Source organism: Pinus tabuliformis, chromosome X (assembly GCF_031772625.1).
Source record: "Pinus tabuliformis cultivar Carrire ecotype Pingquan chromosome X, CPIR1, whole genome shotgun sequence".
NCBI lineage: Eukaryota > Viridiplantae > Streptophyta > Pinopsida > Pinales > Pinaceae > Pinus > Pinus tabuliformis.
This window is the reverse complement of record NC_142308.1, coordinates 812,324,841-812,347,803: the sequence shown is the minus strand read 5'-3', so window position 1 is coordinate 812,347,803 and position 22,963 is coordinate 812,324,841. Positions and strand designations below refer to the sequence as shown.

The following is a 22,963-nucleotide window of genomic DNA, read 5'->3' as shown; positions in this document are numbered from 1 at the left end:
TTTGAGATTGCATGAGATTGCATAAAATGGAATCTAGATCTAGATCATGAGTTCTAGTTCATGGCTAGAAGTAGAGGCTAGAAGTACACTGCAAAAGACTTCCCAGAAAATTGATGAGACAAATGAAACCAAAAGACTTCCTAGCAAATTGATGAGAAAAATAAAACCACTAGGAAAATATTACCAAAGCTGGTACAACAAACCACCTGAAACAAACACATTGCTCGTCACATAGGTTGCATGCTCGACACGTAGGTTGCATGCTATGGACTCCAAGTAGAGTGCCAAGGTGGTGCATGCATGACATGAATGCTACCAAAATGTTCTTTAACTTTTTTTTACAAAAAATACTCTTTTACCTTTTTTTTAATGTTATTTCCAATATTATTTATATGGTGATACATTTATTGTTTTATTTAAATAAATAAATAATTGAAATAAAAATCAATTTAGAAATTTATATAAAAGGAATATATATAAACAAATAATTGAAAATGATGCAATGCCGACTCATTGCATGTAAGACAGGTGTTGATGCCATTGTACTTCAACGTATCTACAAAATGTCAAGTTTGTATTTGCATCTTTGCCATAGGTCTGAGTGCCTAAACAGTGCAAGCCCTATGTCTATTTCGACAATTATGTGATCCTTGATTATCCTTCAAGGTATCTGCACAATGTCAAGTTTGTATTTGCATCTTGGCCATATTTCTGGGTGATTAAACAATGTAAGCCCTCTGTACCAGGAGGTAACATTAAATGTCAGATTTATGAGTTCTCGCTTTATTTAATTCGATCCTTGATTCATAAGCCAGTTCGATACAACCTTCCATCTGTTTGGATCTTCCAGACATTAAATACTAGCATTAAATGCTTGGCAGGGATCCCTGGATGAGAAATTCACACAACTGCAAGATGAGAGAAATCTTGAATTCGTTGCTAAAGCGGTCTCGCTCTTCTTTGAAGACGCCGAGAAACTTCTAGCCGATTTATCCAAAACGTTGCATGTTTTAATTCCCAACTAATTTTCCCTATTTTCTGTTAGATCTCTATGGAGTTTTGGGGTATGGAGATTTCATTTGTATTTATTTTTAACAATTTTTTTCATATTTCTTTTGTTAAATCAATAGATATACGAGAATTGTTTGTATGCGTTGCAGATCTCAATAACCGATTGTATACAAGAAAGTAGATGCCCATGTCCATCAGTTCAAGGGTAGCAGTTCCGGGTGATTTCCATAACATGGTGGTTGTGATGCCCATGTCCATCAGTTCAAGGGTAGCAGTTCCAGGTGATTTCCATAACATGGTGGTTGTGTTGGCACTACTAATTTTTATGTTGATATTTGAGTTCCAGGTTAATCTCACATGGATCAGAAGTGAATGAGGCAGAGGATTATTTTTTCACATTGCTACTTTGTTATATCGATTAACTGTAACATCACATCGTATGATATATTTGGGTGTTGTTAGCAGATTTTCTTTAGATTTCGTAGTTTTATACTTTGAGTTGTATGGGTGTTTAAGAAATTTTCAAGTTCGTTTTTCTGAATGATGAGGAACAGAGCGATCAGACTTTGCACACTTTTCATTATTTTACCATTTTTATTTGGTTCAGGGCTAAAACACAACTCCATGCTTCTGAGAAATGGTTGTTTCCACAGTGGCTTGGGATTCCATCTTCTACCATCATGGTCTTTGTTTCTTATAGTTTCATGGCAGTCCTAGTGATATAGGGTGCTTCCTAAATCACCCTCCTTGAAGAATCCAACAAAACAACTTGAAATGGCTAGTTGTGCACATCATGCAAATCGAATGTCTGGATCACTCTCGAGCTCGATTAAACAATTTATCAATACTTCTTCTTCCTTTATTATTGTTTCCAATAGGAGTCTTACTGTGACTGTAGAAAACTGGATATGTGTTTTTTTACCATGGTATTTGTTTAAGTTTCTAGACTAAAAAGGGCTATATTTTCTAATGATGGAAAAGGATCAATTTTACTGCTACTCTGGGGCTTGCTGCTATTTTTATTTGTATATTATTTATTTTAACTTTCTATTTTGTAGATATGATACCCTGCAAATTAGCTTTGAGCGAACCATCTTTCGTTGAACCCACCAGGCCTTTTTAAGTTTTGTTAGTTAAGTTCAGGTCTGAAGATCTGTTACTAGATACCAAGAGAATTTAGTCATTCCTTTCTGCTTTCATTATTTTTTACAAGTATTATTTGGGTTTTTGAGTAAATTCCCATTCACTGGTTCTCAGAGCACATGGTAGCATGTAGATCCTCCTCCCAAAAATCTCCTTAATCTTAGTATGATGAAGCCATTTTTGCTGTAAAAATTAATTTTCTAATTTCGAGCTCAAGGCATCTAAGTTAGTTCAGTGAAGAAAATAGAATATATCTGGATAAGAATTTTAGCTTGGGTTTTGTCACTCCCTATTTTTAGTCTCTTTATTGCTAATTTCTGTTGCAAATTAGCACTAAGCATAGTTTGCTATTCAATAATCTTTATTGGCCAAGATGATAGATGAACTGATTCAATTTCCTTGTTTTGAGGCCAAGATGATAGATGAACTGATTCAATTTCCTTGTTTTGAATGGACATCATAGAAGCACATCGAGTGAAAAATGAATGTATATCATTCTGTGGATTTTGTGAACAGAGTTGAATGGACATCATAGGAGCACATTTTAAAAATGAATGTAAATCATTCTGTGCATTTTGTGAAGAGAAACATAGAAGTGTAACTACATTTTCCTGGCATGTGGTGGTTGGTGCATTTCTAAAAATTAATATTGTAGATTTTCTCTTACTTCAGATAATGGTGGGAAATCCAATTTCATGTCAAATATTAAAAACAATGTAATATTTATCGCATTCTAAACATTAAAAACAACGTGATATGTAGCCCATTTCATTTGTATATTTTCTCTTACTTCAGATCATGGTGGGAAATCCAATTTCATGTCAAATATTAAAAACAATGTGATATTTATCCCGTTTTATACATTAAAAACAACGTGATATTTAGCCCATTTCATTTGCAAGGGATTTTGATCATTTTAGCTTAATAGTAGTACTTTATTTTCTTTTTGCAGCTGGCTCCAATGCTTGGAGCAACCGAAACAAGAGTATTACAATGTTAAGAACAAGCTTGAGACTCCATTTCAGGTAACCATATTGTTCCTCACAATAGCTGGTAACAATGAAATAACCCTATGAAATTCCTTTTGTGGTACTACATCTCATGAATCTTTTAGAGAACTAACTAATCCACATTCGGGAAGAAGCTGTGTAGGTAAATTTTATTCATGTAAGAAATGCAATACATATGTAATAGTACAAAGAATTCTCCTTGATAAAACTTGAGATTGGACTATAATGCACTTTTTCCTGATAGTTAACGTAGCTGGCATTTTCCCATTATCTTATGAGTCCATTGTCGCAATCGCTGCATTGTCATATCACCATACCCAAAGCCTATAACTATTTGGCAGGATAAGATGGAAATTGCTCTAGTATTTCATACGATAAATTATTTTCTATGCTAAATACAATTCAGTTATATTTCTTGAAACCATTGTTTTTAGAAATTTGATTATTGAGAAGAAGCATCGTTCACCAAACTGGCAGAGGGGACTCTTTTTTCAATGGTATGCTCTTATTTGCAAAAGGGATCAACCAAAAACAATGTTTTATGTGGTCAACTAAAAACTATAATACAATTTAAAAAAAAACTATAAACATAAACCTATAAACATAGTAAAACATAAATATACAATAAAAAGAAAAGAAAAATCTATATAATAAAAAACTATAAACATAATATAAACATAGTAAAACATAAATATACAATAAAAAGAAAAGAAAAATCTATATAATAAAAAACTATAAACATAATAAAACATAAATGTGCAGGAAAACGAAAAATCTATTTACATTTATCAAATTGGTGTTTGTGCACATTATGCATATGAAAAACAAAATTAAAATCTATTTAGTGTTTCTACACATTATACATATGAAAAAAAATTACAAAGTTCTTACTAAATATAATTATAATGAAAGATATAATAGCTATATATGATTGACTCGGTAAACCACAAAAAAAAAACTTCCTAAGTAGCTACATTGGTAATTTCAAAGGCAATTATGAATTTATTTTAAGAATGGCAATTAAGAATTTATTTTCTATTGTGCATCAAGCTTGCTTATTTTCAATGAAGACATTAACCTATATTATTAATAAAAATCAATAAATCCAAAAAACTATAATTAATTGAAGTATACATTGAATACATATAACTAAATACCAGAAATATTTAGTGCACTACTCTAATACCAACAAAGATGTTTTGCATGTATCTACAAGCATCTCACAGTCACTTTTTTATTTGGCACAATCAATTTTCTATCTGGCAGGGACTACCACTGTGTGCAATTATTGTTTTAAACACTTCGTAGTTTGAAACTTCGCAATACATTTGTATTGTATATATGGATACACAACCATAAAAATCGCTCTCTAGCATAATCAGTTTGGGAATGTTTACATTATTTGAACTCTGTGTTGATGTTGCAGTAAGAAAAATTTATTTGAACTCTGTGTTGATGTTGCAGTAAGAAAATTGTTAGAAGAAATTTTGCAGGGAAAATTGTTAGAAGAAATTTTGCAGGGGCAAAGGAGAGGAGTCTGGCTCAGAAATTGGTTGCACCAAGTCAAAACTCCAGTTGTTGCAAGCACATCACAACTAGACAGAGGCTTAATTGAAACAAAAATTAAACACACAACAAAACAGATTAAAAACCAGAATGGTTGCCATAAATCTACTCATGAAGGTTTAACAAAAATTAAACACACAACAAAACAGATTAAAAACCAGAATGGTTGCCATAAATCTACTCATGAAGGTTTAAGGCCACATTGCAACAAATCATGGATTATATCATAAAGCAACAAACCAAATTTTGGATTATATTATAAAGCATATGTAAATACATTCGCCGAAACTTTGGATTATATTATAAAGCCTATGTAAATACATTCGCATGACAAATTGGAGGCTATTTGTCCATGTAAATATATAAAATACTTACTACGATTTACGCTTCATTGGGGTTGTAGAGTAACTATCTGTAAAACTTCGTAAAACTTGTTTGTCAGTCGCCCACCAAGATTTCCTCCACGATTTTTCCCTCACTATCTCTCAGACTTACACACTCGACTCCTCTCTACTTGCTCCACCATACAACATGAATTTTACATTCATTTTTACCTCAACATACAACTTAGACATTAGTACATGACAAAGCCAATCATCAAGACAAAGGATGGGATATTTCACATAATAAATGGGTTTCTAACTTGCAGGTGTTGTGGAGTGTGGGTAACAGTCGCAGAGTGAATTTTTGCCCATACATATTTACCAAAATTCATTAAGTGCCTTAAAATCTTTGTTGTGTTGCGAAATGGTTAATGTTGTACTTCTCCTCAGACTTTAGTCCTTTCGTCTACAAACAAGATTGCAACCTTGCAATAGTTGACTGGGCAAGCATGGTGTTTTTCAGTGTGTTTCAGGCTGTGGTTGGGATTAGTATTTCCAATACTCCTCCTTAATCACAATTGCCACCATTGACGATTTCCAAATAGTCTCTGAGATAAACAAAACTTTCACGTGCCAATGGTTTTGTGAAAATATCAACGACTTAAACACAATTTCACCATTGTTAATCAACTCTCTAATAAAATGATATTTAGCATCAATGTTCTTGGTCCTTTTGTGAAAGACATAATTCTTTGACAATGAAATTGTGAAAGTGTTGTCGCAAAAAATAGTTGCCATTCCCTCTTGGTCATGGTGAAGATCCCTCTAAATCCTTCTCATCCAAACTGCCTGACACACTGCTGCCGTTGTGATGACATATTCAGTTTCTGCTGTTGACAGTGACACTATTGGCTTCTTTTTGGATGCCCATGAAATGGTTTCGGAACCCAAATGAAAAACATATCCCCATGTTCTTTTTCTGTCATCGACATTTCTTGCCTAATCGTTGTAGTGTAACCAACCAACCTGAAATTATGTGTTGCAGCGTACAAAATACCATACCCCTATGTCCCATTGACATACCTTAGAATTATTTTCGCTGCTTGCCAATGCATCTCCTTGGGTGGAACCTCAACACCAAACTCACTACATACATTATATCCGACCTAGTGGCGGTTAAATGCATCAAACTTCCTATCACACTTTTGTATAATGTCAAATTGACATTGCTGCTGCAATCTTCTTTTCTCAACTTCAACCCCATGACAATTGGAGTTGGTGTGGGCTTGTTGTTCTGCATGTTAAACCTCTCCAAAATGTCTGATACATACTTTGCTTGAGAAATAAAAATGTCATTTTCTATTTGCTTCACTTCTATGCCCAAAAAATACCTTAACAACCCCATGTCAACCATTTCAAATTCACTCTTCATGGTTTCTTTGAAATCAATGATGAGGAAATCATTACTGTATATAAAAATCAAATCATCTACATATAAAACAACAATAAGAAGCTTATCATCACTCTCTTTGATGTAGAGAGTAGGCTCTCCATCACATTTGTCGAATCCATTGTCCAAACAAGTAAGTATCTATTTTGCTATACCATGCACGCGGTGCTTGCTTCAACCCATAAAGAGATTTCCTCAACCGATACACCTTGTCTTCTTGGAATTCTACCTCATAACTAGGTGGTTTCACAACATACACTTCCTCTTTCAGCCCTCCATTCAAGAACACTGATTTTACATCCATTTGATACACTTTCAATTTATGTTATGCGACAATCGCCACAATTGTACGCACTGTCTCCATCCTTGCTACTAGCGGAAATGTCTCTGCATAATCTCTTCCATGTTGTTTCTTGTATCCTTTGACAACTAGCCTTGCTTTATGCCTTTCAATCTTTCCGTCGACATTGCTCTTGGTCTTATAGACCCACTTCACTCCATTAATTTCTTTTCCTTGTGCAAGGTACACTAACTCGCATGTGTCATTATTTTCTATTGCTTCTATTTCTTCCTCCATTACCACAACCCATTTTTCTCTTTCACTGCATCTTCAAAATGGATTGGGTCATCTACATGACAAAATAATGCAAATAAGGAATTCAGAACATCGCTACTATCAACTTCATCTTGCTCATAAATCTCATTTAAATTTCTGAATTTTGGTCTTCTTATGCTCGCTGAAGGTGGGCTTGACATGTCACTTGGTGTTGCACTTTGCGTTGTGCTTGGAGAAACACTTGCTTGATTGCGTGATGTTGTATTATTATTTGTTGGCAATGTTACTTGCTGGTTGCTTTGTTGCGCTTGAATAGGAGTAGAGGGAGTCACTGTTGAGGAATTTCTTATTGCTGTCAATTCCTCTTTGTCCTCATGTGGTATACATGCTTTGACATTAACTCTCTTCTCTAAACTTCCATCCCACGCTTCCTCTTCTATGAACTGCACATCTCTGCTGGTTATGACCTTCTTGGTTGATGGATTGTAGAGCTTGTATGCCTTGGATTCATCACTATATCCAACAAATATGCATTTCTCCCTCTTGCTATCCAACTTGTTCCTCAACTCGTCTGGGACATGTGCATATGCCACACATCCAAAGACTCTCACGTGAGTGAAATTATGCTTTCTTCCACTCCATGCCTCTTCAGGAACTACATTCTTGACACTTTTGGTTGAACACCTATTCATGATATATACCGCACAAGCGACAACTTCAACCCAATAATCATTTGGCAAATGCTTTGCCTTCAACATACTCCTTTCCATTTCCATAATGGTCCTATTCTTCCTTTCCGCAACACCATTTTGCTGAGGTGTATACCTTGTTGTAAATTGCTTGTGAATTCCATGCTCCCTACAAAAACGTAGGAAATCATTTGAGATGTATTCGCCACCTCTGTCAGTCCTAAGGACTTTGATGTAGTGTCCACTTTTCTTCTCAACAAGATATTTGTATTAACGAAAGTGCTCAAACACTTCACTTTTCTGTTTTAGGAGATAGACCCATGTCTTCCTTGTGTAGTCATCTATGAAGGTCAATAAATAATGGCTACCACCAATTGATGGTGTTTGCATTGGTCCACATAAATATGAATGGACAATCTCCAAAGGTGCCTTTGCCCTTACTGACTTTCTTGCTGGAAATGTCTCTCTATGTTGCTTGCCCAAGATACATCCTTCACATAGACTGTCTGGTTTTTCTATGAGTGGCAATCCTTTCACCATGCCTTTCCTATGCAACAAATTCAAACCTCCAAAGTTGAGATGTCCAAATCTCAAATTCCATAACCAATTTTCATCTTTGACCTCTTCTTGATAGTTCACTTGTGTGACAGCTACATCTTTTCTTCCATTCTCTTGTGAGTTCATTGATAGTTTTGCTTGTGCACCTTATTCCTTCAAATCTGATCTTATCTTTAGGGGAAACATTCTATTTCTTGTCATCTAAACCTTTGCAATCAACTTTCTACTTGGAGGCCTATCCAAAATTGTGCACTCATCATTTTTGAAAAGGACATTATGGCCCTTTTGCATGAGTTGTTCAATGCTTATTAGGTTATGGTTCAAACCAGGGACAAAGTAAACATCTGAGATGTACTTCTTCTCCCCCTTCTTTGTTAGGATATTAACTCTTCCTTTTCCCATGACAGAGACTTTGCTATCAGTTCCTAATGTCACTTCAGATTTCACACTTTCATCTAGTTTGGAAAACATTTCTATGTTCCCTGACATGTGGTTGCTGCACCGTGAATCTAGATACCATGTATCACTTTGTTTTTCTTGTGCTACATTACAAGCTAAAAACATACTATCATGGTTCTGATTTTAGTTTTTACATTCATTTGCATAATGACCCTACTTCTTATAGTAATGACACTGAATTTGAGATTTGTCATACCTTTGACCTTGTGCTTGATTTTGGCTTGGGCCTTGACTTGGATTTTGATTGTCACCCCTTCTACTTGAGCTTGAAGGGTTGTTTCTTCCACCTATGTGTGGGCTTCTTCCTCTTCCTCTAGCATATGATCTTCCTCTACCTCTACCTTGACCAAATGAAACTTGTGTCTTGAAGGAATGCTCCAATGAGGAGCTTGTTTCTCTATTCAGTCTATGTTCATGAGAAATCAGTGATGCATGAAGCTCATTCACTTAGAACTGTGAGATATACTTTGTCAATTCTATGGCCACAACAAAGGCATCAAACCTTGTTGGTAGGCTTCTAAAAACTTTCTCAACTATTCTCCTTCCCTTAAGTGTCTTACCATGAGACCTGATTTGAGTAACCAGTCCAATTACATGTGTAAAAAACGAGTTTACATTCTCAAACTCTTTCATACAAAGTGTCTCAAGGTCTCTTATTATCATTTGTAGCTTTACTGTCTTCACTTTTTCCATGCCTTGGTAGGCTATCTGAAGGGTGTCCCATGCTTTCTTGGACTTTTGTTGGCCTTGTAGGGCCTAACCCAGGTTCAGCGTTAGTTAGCCAAACAAATCCCTACACTACTAGCCCTTTCGGCATCAGCCTGCGGAGTGCGGACTGAAGTCTCACCCGAAGCAGTATGGGGGGATGTTGGAACCAAGTTTCCGCACCCTAAGATGGTTGTGATGTTAGTTTATACCCTCTGTCCCTACTTTCACCCAAGTCACTAAGCTTTAGGGCTCTGTTAATCTACCCTTTCTTCCACTTTTCAATACCTCCTTGAAGGTGTACGATTGACCTTCACGCAACCCTAACCCGTGGTCTAGGTACTTTCGCGCAGCTATGACACTGTATTATATGGGTTCCTAAGTCTTCTCAAGTGCGTTACTTATCTTACTAATCTATCACAGTTAGCACCGCGTAAAATGATATCCTTGCTTGTGTTCAATTAACCAATACAATCATATATATTCGTGCATTAGATAAGCATTGCAACTTAAACCCAAAATGAAATATAATCAGACGCATTAACAAGAAATAAATACATAGAATTTGCAGAATACTTCTCTTTATTGATATATTCAAGTTAATAGAGACTCTATTCGCCCTGCGCACACAGCTGCAGGGGTCCACGCACTCAGCTGCGAACTTCCACCCTAGGCCTATCCGCACTCAGTTGGAGAGCCTCTACCTATGCAGACACCTGAGAACACTTAGACTCTAATGCTCAACTCCTCAATTCATTCTTCGCTTCTTACAAAAACTACCTAGAGCTTACTTACTTAGCTCCTTTTTATACAATCCCATGGTTCGCGCACTCAGCTGTAGAGCTTGTACCTATGCTAAGACCTGAGAGCACTTAGACTCTAATGCTCAACTCCTCAACTCATTCTTTTCTTCTTACAAAAACTACCTAGAGCTTACTTATTTAGCTCCTTTTTATACAATCCCATGGTTCGCGGATCATGGGTAGATCTTTACAGTCGACTTTACACTTTACAAAATAAGGGTGGACAACCCTTTATGACTCTTGACACCTTTGCGCTCCACGACCACAAAATGCGGAGAATTTACAACTTTGTTACAAAATTGTCCCAAAACATGGGCTTTTAGCCCAAAAACTGTCCTTGGGGTAACCTGTTCTGAACGGGCCCCCAAGACAAACATGGTGAATCACCCTTGAGTCACTCTGCAGGTGCAAAGATCTTGGCCTGAAGACCTCTCAGCTCGATCTATATGACGAAAACCTCAACAATGCACCGTGCGGCCGCCTGCTTCACTTCTTCAACCAACTGTTCTGTCGCTGGTCATGAACTGTCAGCCTGAAGCTTCTGTTGAGTTGCTTGTAGATTAGCAAGCTTGCCTTCAATAGAGGTCGTGAATGAATAAGCCTCATCTAACCAGGGCTTTAAGTGTGCCTTCAACACTTCCTCCTTGTGTTGCATTGCATCTACCTGTTTTTTCAATTGTTTGGCCTCCTATAGCTTCATCAGTCTCTGCGTGAGAGCGACAGTTTGTGCTGTACCTTTTACTTCATTATAGCGCTGTTGCAGTTTGGGTGCTTCTGTCTCTAGCTGTTGTACATTAGGGTCCTCCTGCAGGCTCGTCAGGACTTTGAACGATTGTTCAAAAAGTTGTGTGCAGTCTGCTACTGCACTGTCTATCGCCACTATCGTCTCTGTGACAATGGTTGCACACTGCTCCTTTACTTCTAGCGGAGTTGAAGGCTAGGCCTTCAACTGTAAATATGCAATTTCTAGGTTCAGATCCAGCTAAACCTTAGCTAACTCTATGCGAGCATCGCACACCTTGTAGCAAGCTTGTGAACGTGCACCTCGACCGGTTCCAGGAATGGCCAACTCCGAGACCATTCGGCATGCCTCCTCCATGACCTGAACTATGCGCTTTTTTCGGTTGGTTACCTCGGTCACAACAGCGATGGTAGAGTCTCGTTGTAGGGACATCTGTTCATTATTAATCTTCTATTCAATGATCTCCTATAAAGCGCGGTGTTCTCGGGTCCTTAGCTCTGCGATCACTCGATCTTGCAATAGGTGGAGCGCTTCACCAGGGAGCGCTGCTAAGTTCAATCCCACTCCCTTGAGGGCGCTGACAGTGGGCCTGTCAACATCATTTTCTGTGGTCAGTGCTCCATCCGGTAGCACTATCACTCGGGAGACCTTTGCACGCAGCATCTTGGCGGCTTTTGAATTACCGATAGCGAGGCTGGTGAACACCGTGCAAGCCTGTGATGCTCAGGTTTTCAGCTCCTACAGACCCATTTGGATGGCACCCAATAGTAGCTCATGTTGCTTCTTGAACTTTTGTAGTGCCTCTGCGGTGACATCCTGCACCGTGTCTCCATTTCCATGCAAATATCCCTCTGTGAGGGTGATTGGGTCTAGTGATGCCTTACTCACTTTGGATTTCTTCCTCGACCCCACTTTTTCTTGTTCTCTTGGATGCTTGATGCAGTGTGATGTCATCTGCAGGTCCATGCCATGCTGCTTTGTTTGCTCGTCCATTTCTTTCTCTGTTTCGGGCGAAGGTGACCTCGCACCTTTGTCAGATCCACGCTCTATGTTTCCTGTCTGCTTTTCTCCTTGTTGGGCGACATCGCGCTTCGCCTGGGCCTTGTCAATGACCTCCTTCTTCCTTATCTCGGCCCGTTGCGCCATCTTGATCTTGGTCTCCTCCTTTTTGCTTTGCGCGATGGACTTGCTCGACCCCACCGCCACATCTGAGGTAGTGCGCCACTCTGTCGGCCAATGATCAAGTATTGCATCAATTGCGTCGTCTGTTGCCAAGTAAGGCAAGTCATACCATGTTTGTTCAGGGTCATTCCGTGCCCTGATTGATACCCGGTGAAAGTCTACCTTGAACTCTACGTACCCCTACAATTTTTCAAACACAGTAGGCAACAATCGTGGTTTTTGATCGATAGCCATGAGGATGTTCATTCAATCAAGATCTAGAAGATCTTGGTGTCCTTGACGCGCTTAGCATCCTTGGTCACCCACAACAAAGCATACTTCTCTGCTTCCAGCAAGTCCCCGCGACCGAGGGGAATTGACTGTCTTCCAGCAGCTCCCAGGCTACCATCACAATAGACAGTAAGAGCCACACATAGTGGAAGGTCTTGCTAAGCTCCTGTGCTTCACGATAGTTTGCAAGGAACTCACTGTAGAGATAACGTTCCCAATTAAACTGGACTCCTTCAGCGCAGTTGGCTGCAAGAGCAATGACTGGTGCCAGCATTTCATCTATGCAACACTTCCTCATAACCTTTCCTGCCAAAATCTCTGTGGCCACCTTGACCGCAAGGTCATAGATACTTGAGATGGCATAGCATTGTGACTTCTTCGCAAGATTGAATTTCTCCTTCATGGCCTCTGCGAGGGCCTGCTCGCGACCTTTTCTGCCAAACATCATGGCCGAATTTTACCCTGTGTAGGGTAGCTACATGATCCTATGGATCAATCTTCTCGTGATGGGTATTGTCTCCTCCAGCCACAGACACCCATCATGCACCAAGCATAGTGTTATCATTCAGGTTGTTCCCCAAAAGCATTGAAAAGGGAATACGGTCGAGGTAACCACTAACCAGTTTTTTAGCTACATATTCCAACCAATCTACAACCAGAGAGGGCTCTCTCTTTATGATTTAGCTTTGTTTCGCTATATGTTAGGCTAGTTATGAGGCACAAGTATTTGTTTAGTGTTTGGAAGGTGACATTCAGTAGAATATGTCTACAAAAATAAGAGAAGTTCAGACCATTGGGTTAATGGAGTCAAATGGGAATAAACTTCTGGGTATGGTTTCTTTCGCAAAAGGAGAAACTACAGAGCAAGATAGTTAAACACAGAACAATTTTCAAGCTAGAATAAGACGAAATGAAGTCAGGGAATGAAAGGCAATTAAGAATCTTTCATTATGCTAACAGAGGGAAAATGAGTAAATACTATCAAGGAGCAGTTAAGAATTCCCTAACTGTATTCAGGTGCAAGAACTAGGGAGACAGGAGCAGTCAAGAATTCCTGCCTATGCTAGTCCTGAAGAAAACATAAAAATTGACAGGAATTGAACACAGAGTACAGCAAAGTAAATTCTGGGCTATCCTTTTTTCCTGCAATTCAGAATATGATATATAGATGATATATAAAACATAGGAACAGTAAAACAAGAGTTAAAAAGACTTATTGATCAATGAGGTAACACGAGAATTCTGTAACATATTCTTTTGCCATTAATCCCACAACCAACAAGTTCATCAGCAAAGCATTCCAGTAATCTTTATTCAGAAGGGTTCTCAAAACATTACAGCGCAGGTCCAGAATGATATTCACCAACCAACAACAATACATATCTTGAGGAGGTATTTATAAAAAGAGTTACAAAATATCTCATACAGAAAATATCAAGCATTAACTTCATCCATCTACTTCTTCAAAGGCAGTAAATGACATTGAAAATAGAGCGCAATGAATGCAGGAGTAACTTGCATTGTGCTGGCTGCCTTAGTGTTATAGCTCCAAATCTCACTCTTATGGTTTGTGATGCTGCACTCATGGCCTAGGGCAACCCCTCCTTCCAGACCTGGTCCAAAAATTTAAAAAATAGTGTTTTATTCCCTATACGCGACATTGCCCTGAGTTAAACGCGTGTACACGCGGGTCTGTCATACCCAACCCGCGTGTATCTATTAAAACACTTAAAAAAAAAATATAATTTCCTCTTTTTCGGGCGGTGATCGCGGGTTTACCTGCTGGATCACCTGTTAGTGCCCGTGGCCCAACTGTTCCCAACCAACTCCTAACTAAAAAACTACTTTGGAGAGGGTATAAAAAGACATCAAAGGGAAGGCCAAGGGGAGGGAGAAAGGAGAGCAAGATTATTATGTTGAGATTTTTCCCTTAGACCAGGTCTGAAGTCCTTGGTGCTTTCTGCACTTCCCCCATCTTGCATAGGAAACCCTTGTTTCCATGTGTATTGGTGATCATTCATCCTTGATACCATCATTGGAGTAGGACTTGGAAGGAGCTCTTGTCGGAGGCTTGAGGCTGGAACGAATCCGGGAGGAAGCTTGCTTGGAGCCTGCTGAAGGTGTTCAGGTGATATCTTTCCGATATATGTACTTTATTTGCCTTTATTTATAAAGAAACACGTCTTTGTTCCCGAATAATCTTTCTTTATGCTTATGAAATTCTTGTGTTGAATTCTTATGAAAGTGGTTACTTAAAGATCTTTTATAACTAACTTTATAGCATGAAGATGATTTATACATAAGTATTTGTACAGGTACTGTTGTGTTCTTTGATTTGTTTGTCTTGCAGGTCAAAGAAAGAAGAAGGGAACTCCAAGGAGGGTTTGCACCCTAACGGTCTTCTCGAACGTAGGACCTTAGGTATGTGCCCTAAACATTAGAATTTGCTTAAAAGTAAAAATGATGGTTGTGTGTGTGTTTCTTTGAATAAGCAATTTTCAGTCTGGTAGAGTCTTAGCCCAAAGGACCCTAGGGGTACTTTCCTTTCAACCAGAATTGGCGACTCCACTGGGGACAACACTCTTGTTGTTCCTAGTTTGGGTAGTCCTCAAGCCAATCAAGGCTCAACCCCTCTGTTTGTTGGCTCTGACTGTCTGATCTTTTCCTGAAATCCAAGCTTTTCCAGTTTTTTCAGTCTGTGTTTTTTATTTTTCTTGAAAGACTTCAGATACGCTCTTTTTCTGGATTACAGAAGCGTATATACGCTAGTTGCACTAAGTGAACCCGCGTATACGCAGGTTTCCTTAGTTTTAGTCGCGTATACACGCATTCTGCACTTTATTGCAGACGCGTATACTACATAAATTTCAGGATTGATAAATTTTCTTTTTGCTGAATGTTTGTCTGGTGGTTTGGGTCAGTGTCAAGCAGTTATTTCTCCAGTAACAGTTCTCTGTTTGACAGGGGGCATCTTGTTCTGAACTCTCTCTAGTTATAAGGAGTGCTAATCTTGTTTTTCGTTGATTGCAAGCGTCATTGATTTTTGACACACAAGATTTCTGTTTAAGAATCTTGATTGCTCTGTTTCGGCAGAGTGGGAAGATTGTCTTCAATCTTTGTGTCCATTTTGTTTTCATGACATTTGTGTTTGCTTAACGAAATCATTTTTATGACCATTTGCTCCTTTGTTTCGGGAAATTTGTTTGTTACCAGTTTCTTGAAACTTGTCTTTTGATATTTTGGACTTTCATTGCTGCTTTTGATTGTCAAAAAGCGATTTTGAACACATTTTATTTTTGTTGAGTTTTCATCATTTGAAAGGTGTCAATTCACAAAAGTGTTTGGTGGCTTGTTTATCAATCATTAGTGTCAGTATTTTTGAGAGTTTTCCTTTGAAAAAGACTTTTTGGTTTGATTGAAAGAAAATCTTTTGAAAGTTTTTGAGTTTCTCTTTCTTAAACTTGCTTCTCATTTGATTTCCTTTTTTGCGAAGTGAAAGTGCTTTGTTTTTTATCTTAGAACTTGTTTTTATTGTTTGGACGAAATGATTAGTAACAAATCATCTTCTATCTAAGCATTTTAGTGGCAAGACAAAATTTGGTAAAGCAGCAACTTTCCTTCTTTGTTTTTAGAGTAGTCTTTGAATCTTGCATCCACATTTAGTTCTTGCATTAGGGTAAGATTTGCATCCCTTTTTATGCATACATAGCTTTGTTAGCTTTTGTGAGTGTGGAGTTTGAAAAGAAAGCAAAAAATTTTGTTTAATTTGAAGTTCCTCTGAACCCTCTAGAGATTACTTTTCATCGAACGAAAAAGTGCATGTGCATATAGTTAAGTTTTTATTAACTTCTTTTGCGTCCATAAAAACACCACAAGTTTCATCTCCATAACCCTGTGACTTAAAGAACAACCTAATAAAATCAAGCGCTTAATTAAAATCCACTAGAACTTTTTGTTTTAGTTATTACACCAACAAGTTTAGGATTTTAGGGCCTTGGAATAGGCGAGTGGAGAGTTAACTCTCCAAGGCCACATAAAACGTCAAACATAAGGGTCTGATTAACGAGAGTAAATCCAATAGCGTTAGGAAGACCAGGAAAGCTCCGGATCTGGGAGTTAAGCACGAGGGTCTGTGAAGACAAGGAAGAGAGATACCCCCTCTCCTACTTGTCCGAACTTACCTCACGACTGTTCCGCCTGGCTTCTGCGACGAGTTGGTACCCATAGTTGCCTCTCCTAGGGATCTGCATAGGTGGCTGCGGAGGGGAATCCCGTGGCACCTGAGGTCGACGTTGTATCACTCTCGACAGTACTACTGGAGGGCACCCTTGCGAAGCTTGGGGGCTTGCACCGGCGCAGGCTGTTGTTAGGAGGTCAGCGTAACTTCCTCTGTTACCTTCGCTGATAGGACTGGGCCGTCATTATCCTAGACTATCTTCGGAAGGCCCCTGACTCCACTTTCTTGTATTTTGGTGTCCGGTCCTCATCACCCGAAGCGGAAATACTTGGAAGTTGTTTGACTGGCTGTTATCTTTAGGGACTTTCTAGTGAGTGCTCTTTGCTCCTTGTATATAGTTGGCTTTAGGTATTTTTGTCTAGTCACATTTGGACTTTGTGGTCTGAGTGACTGGCTGACTGTTAAGGATGCGTAAGCAGACTCCACCAAAAGGGAGAGGACCCTTTAGGGGGCTCGACCATTAGGGAGTCTCATTGTCAGGAAAGAAAAGGTGGTGGATAAATGCTTACTCTCCTTTCTAAATTAGCCCGTTCAAACTCTCCTTATTGTCGAGCCTGCTTGCCTTTTCTTTTAGTCGAGCATGATCAAACTTGCCTCTCCTTCTTGTTTAGTCGAGAACGCTTGCGCATTTTACCCACCCCTTAAGACAAAATTCATACCAACTTCCATCAAATAAGACTCAGGTACAAACCAAGACCAGAATCAGGTGGCTCTACCGATCTTGAAAGGCTTTTGGTCGTTCTTTCGGAAGTTGTGGAGTTGCCTCCTCAAGGGCAAAGGTTTTGATTGCTTATCCATATTCTTTGAAGAGTTATTTCTATATTCCCGCAAGGGAAAGGGTCTTTGGAACAGTTAGATATGGCTAATATTCCTGTAGAAACCAACCAAGGTACCCTTTCAAAAGGGGATCCTTGTGCTTTTCCTTTCTTTGGAAACGTTGGTACTCCCTTGATGGCCACTTTGAATATTCCTGGGTTGAATGTTGGACTACCCGTTTGGCTGTGGTCCACTCCGAATATTCCGAATGCTCTTGAAGCTTCTCAGTTGAATGCTTTATTTCAGGGGCATCATATGGGTGCTAATTGTTCATCTTCTTTCAAAGAGAAATCTGGGATTCCTTCTTCTTCTCCCTCTTGTAATAAGAAATCTAAAAAGAGGAGAAAAAGGAAGTCAAAGAAGAAGAATAATTCTATCCCTTCATCTTCAACCTCTGCGAGTCATGTTGGAGATGAGTCTTCAGCCGCTGCAAGTCATGTTGGGGGCACAAGTCTAGTCACTGCAAGTCATACTAGCACTTCATCTTCAACCTCTGCGAGTCATGTTGGAGATGAGTCTTCAGCCGCTGCGAGTCATGCTGGGGGAACGAGTCTAGTCACTGCGAGTCATACTAGCAAAGAGTCACCGACCTCTGCAAGTCATGTTCAGGACTCTCCGCAAACCACTGCTAGTTATGTTGGTGGAATGGAGGTTGATAAGAAACCTGGACGTAGAAGTTTTAAACCTAAGTTCCCTTGCAAGATATGCAAGGGAGACCATCTTACTCATTTATGCCCTGGTATTCTAGAGGTTCAAATGATATGGTCCGAGTCTGAAAGTACTTCTACTCCTAGACCTGATATGGTTTCTCATCAATCCCATCAACCATCGGTTGAAAATGTGGTAGAGTCAGTGCAATCGCTGGCCGATTACACTCCTCTTTTGGGGGTGAAGTGCCTAACAAAAGAGTCTGTTTGATCTCTAGTACAGAGTCTTTTGGTATAGGGGACATTCTGGTTTCTTCGAATGTTCCCCCTCCAAGCTCTAAGAGTGTTTCCTTTGATTGGGATAGTCTTGTTGAGCCTCGTCTTCCTTCCGTTGCACCTTTCCAAATAAAGGTCAGAGTTAATTCCACAAATGTCTATCGATGTATGGTGGATGAAGGATCCTCTACAAGTATTATATCCTCTTTGACTTGGAAAGCTTTGGGTTCCCCAAAGTTGTTGACAGCTCAGAGTCAGTTGTTAGCCTATGATAGAAGACCTGGTGAATCTATGGGTTTCTTCCTCAATTGCCTATCACTTTAGGTGGGAAGACTGTCTTAATCGATATGATGTTGGTTGATAGCCCTTTAGACTTTAATATGCTACTTGGGCGTGATTATGTCTATGCTATGAATGCTGTGGTGTCTTCACTCTTTCGAGTAATGTGCTTTCCTCATAACGGGAATATTGTCACTATTGATCAGCTTGCACCTGATAATCACCACCCTAATTCGACTTTACTGCAGAATGCCCCTTGGTTTGTTCCAAGTGTTCAAGTAGACTCTACCCCTCCACGGGTCAATTATGTGGCATTGAATCCTCAATGTTCAATTGCTTCTAAGAAGATTCCTTTGACTTATTATTCTCCTTCTTGGGACTTGGTCCTGGCAGTTGACCGAGAGATTCTTCCTATAGGGACATGGGACCCTTTAATTCCCTCTTTTGATCCTTGTAGTTCTCATGATTTCTCAGATCTTGTTTTGCCTTCACAGGAGGAACTCTTTGAAGCCATGAGTTATGACTACCAAAGGAGTCCTTGGTTTGAGCCCTGCAAGGGGTTTATTCCGAAGAGCTATTATACGTAAGCCGAAAGGTTGCGTGGTTCCCTGTACCATATTGTATATATGAGGTACGCATTTTCAAGTTTTGTATTTTATAACACAAAGATCTTATATGAAGTTTATATGTGGGATGTATTAACTTCGTGTCTAGTGTTCCTATTTATGTTTACAGAACTTGGAAGATTTCTCCTTTGGAAGTTTATGGTTGGTCCGTTCTGACAGGTATTGGTTCTCGAAACTGGCATATAGGTTAGGTTTTTCCACCTGCATTGTGCACTTATCAGTTTCCTTTACCATTTTGCCTTAGGATCGACCCCACCAAGTTATGGTGCGGAACCTTCTCATTGCTTAGAAGTATCATGACTTGTGTGGTAGAGCCTACCTTATCATGGGTGCCCTAGTTAGTACCTTGTTGTAGCTTGGCACTCATGCTGATTTTTTCATCCCTAGGCTCGGGAGTCCTCTGTAGTCCTGCCATGACTTATGCGTTGAAGACTCATTCCTCTTTGCTTCTTCGCTTCGTTCTGGCCTTATACCCTAGAGGCTCCTATATGTGTTGAGTTGTACTTCTGCATTGCATGTTGACCATTTGCACCTTTTGGCCTATAGCCGGCTTCTCTTGGACTCGTGTTTAAGCCTACTTTTGACCATGACGTCTGCAAAATCAGCCTTGCATACCCTTGACTTCTGCAGCTTGACATACCCAGATCCATGGAAGGAACCTACCTCTGAGTGTCACTATCCAGTTTTTCACCTCCCTGCATTGAGCATAGGAATGTTCCTTTCCCAGGAACTAGATCATCTGTTTCACCGACACTCGTTCTTTCCACTGTACCATAGCATTCTTTTATTCTTTTTCCGGCTTATCAGAAAAAGACAAAAAAAAAAAATATTCCAAAAAGAGCGGGAACAGGGACGTTATTTCCATTTATTGTTGGCAGCTAGAGTCAGTCGTGTCGCCCTTGAACAAAGCACTCAAAGCAAAGTCTCCTCCGCATGGGTGGGATTTAGTTTGACTTAGGTACGCCATAACCTTGTTATCGAGTCAATTCTCCCCCGATTGGTTATCTCTTCCAATCATATGGAGGGTTCGTTCGTGCCTCCTGCATGACGAACTTATACAGATTCATCATATGCTGCCACATAGTCACATTGAGTCGTGCTTTTGTTCAAGGGAAGTTAGCCTGAGTCGGCCTTTCTGCGGTGTCTCTTGACTCATTGTTCAGTCGGCCATCCCTGGTTGTCAGTGTCATGTCTATCATCACATTAGTTATATTGGTCCTTTACTCGTGCCGGTTTGAGAAGGTCCCCATTGACTTCTTGCTGGCGGGTCTTGTCCTTATCCACGACGACACATTGCTCTGAGGGCAGGCCTAGAGCCGCACCCTGGCCCTATTTTCATTATTGATAGGTCACCTTGTGCTCAGCATCGATCAGTATCATGGGTCTTTGACTGAGTGGTTTCCCTTGTGTTCGACATCAGCATACATTATCACACATTGGGATTCGTGTAGTACCTTGGTTTCCATTTGACCCTATTGGTGGATACCTCGCCTCTGTGTCGGCTTTCATTATTGGTTGGTTCAGAGGGTTTCTGCCGTGCGCTAGCCACATCTTGTGTACGCTAGAAACGTACTTCGGTTGGGTTACTACATCTTTTTCGTCCGATTCCTTCCACATTATTGGCCTACGGGTTACACTCGCGCTAGATTGATGGAGGATGCCTTAATGCCTTCCTTCTAGCGGATCTTTCCCTATCGACTCCGACTCATTGCTCTGGGGCAAAGATCTAGAGTCCATTTGGCAGTACCTTGGGGTTTGCAGTCATTAGTGGCAGATTCCTCGCTATCGATAGTGGGAAACCATCATTGTCTCCTGATTGATAGATTCTTACAGGTGTTCGACTTCAGCTCATCTATTCACACTTGTTAGATTGTACTGGGTACCTTGACGCTCATTATCATTATCGGTGGGTAGTCTCGCGTTTGTTAACGGTATACATCAATGACCGGTAATCAAACGATTTCTCACATGGTCGACTTCAGATCATTTATTCCCATGATGTAGAAATGTACCACGGCGGTCGGTGAAGACCTCAGGTTGTATCAGCATTCATTGGTTCACTTGACAGTTGCTCCTGTTGCTGCTAGTTGATACCACTCCACCTTATATGTTGCAGTCAGTCATGGCGACATTCTATATGCTGGCACCTGAGTTTGCAGTGTAGTACCATCCTATTCCATCATGTTCAGTTGGTACCTTATGGGATCAGTCTTTGATTTCAGTGATCCGTTGCATCTTTCAGTATCATTGACAGTCTTATATGTGATATTCAGACATGTACTTACTCATTATGATCAGATGATCCATTATGTATTTTCTAGTCAGTTATACTTGTATACTTAGTGGATCCGCTTGTACTTGATATGCGGACATGCTTTACTTTTCCTGAGCATGGGTATGCCCGCCTCAGACAGTGTTTCTTTCTGATCTCCTTTCGGTGGCTTGGCAGGCTGAATTTTGGTGAAGTCCTCCTCGGTTTTTCGGCAGAGTTCCTTTCCTTGTACTTACTTAATATATTTCGGCCATCATGTTCCCCTTCTGACCTCATACATTAGGGGGCATCTATTATAGCTCCAAATCTCACTCTTATGGTTTGTGATGCTGCACTCATGGCCTAGGGCAACCCCTCCTTCCAGACCTGGTCCAAAAATTTAAAAAACAGTGTTTTATTCCCTATACGCGACATTGCCCTGAGTTAAACGCGTGTACACGCGGGTCTGTCATACCCAACCCGCGTGTATCTATTAAAACACTTAAAAAAAATATAATTTCCTCTTTTTCGGGCGGTGATCGCGGGTTTACCTGCTGGATCACCTGTTAGTGCCCGTGGCCCAACTGTTCCCAACCAACTCCTAACTAAAAAACTACTTTGGAGAGGGTATAAAAAGACATCAAAGGGAAGGCCAAGGGGAGGGAGAAAGGAGAGCAAGATTATTATGCTGAGATTTTTCTCTTAGACCAGGTCTGAAGTCCTTGGTGCTTTCTGCACTTCCCCCATTTGCATAGGAAACCCTTGTTTCCATGTGTATTGGTGATCATTCATCCTTGATACCATCATTGGAGTAGGACTTGGAAGGAGCTCTTGTCGGAGGCTTGAGGCTGGAACGAATCCGGGAGGAAGCTTGCTTGGAGCCTGCTGAAGGTGTTCAGGTGATATTTTTCCGATATATGTACTTTATTTTCCTTTATTTATAAAGAAACACGTCTTTGTTCCCGAATAATCTTTCTTTATGCTTTTGAAATTCTTGTGTTGAATTCTTATGAAAGTGGTTACTTAAAGATCTTTTATAACTAACTTTATAGCATGAAGATGATTTATACATAAGTATTTGTACAGGTACTATTGTGTTCTTTGATTTGTTTGTCTTGCAGGTCAAAGAAAGAAGAAGGGAACTCCAAGGAGGGTTTGCACCCTAACGGTCTTCTCGAACGTAGGACCTTAGGTATGTGCCCTAAACATTAGAATTTGCTTAAAAGTAAAAATGATGGCTGTGTGTGTGTTTCTTTGAATAAGCAATTTTCAGTCTGGTAGAGTCTTAGCCCAAAGGACCCTAGGGGTACTTTCCCTTCAACCACTTAGGTGGTCTAATATATTTGACTTTTTGACTCAACCAG

General features: G+C 39.8%; 1 long non-coding RNA gene across 3 annotated transcripts; it reads left to right on the top strand.

Moving 5' to 3' along the window:
- The first annotated feature begins 611 nt into the window (after positions 1–611).
- Positions 612–3,277, top strand: LOC149142260 (uncharacterized). 3 transcript variants are annotated; one of them, XR_016265011.1, is made up of 4 exons: positions 612–728; positions 882–1,064; positions 1,161–1,229; positions 3,107–3,277. It is a non-coding gene; the product is annotated as an uncharacterized LOC149142260 (long non-coding RNA). The 3 variants fall into 3 exon arrangements; XR_016265010.1 differs by having other exon boundaries at positions 612–749; XR_016265009.1 differs by having other exon boundaries at positions 612–761.
- Positions 3,278–22,963: the final 19,686 nt, after the last annotated feature.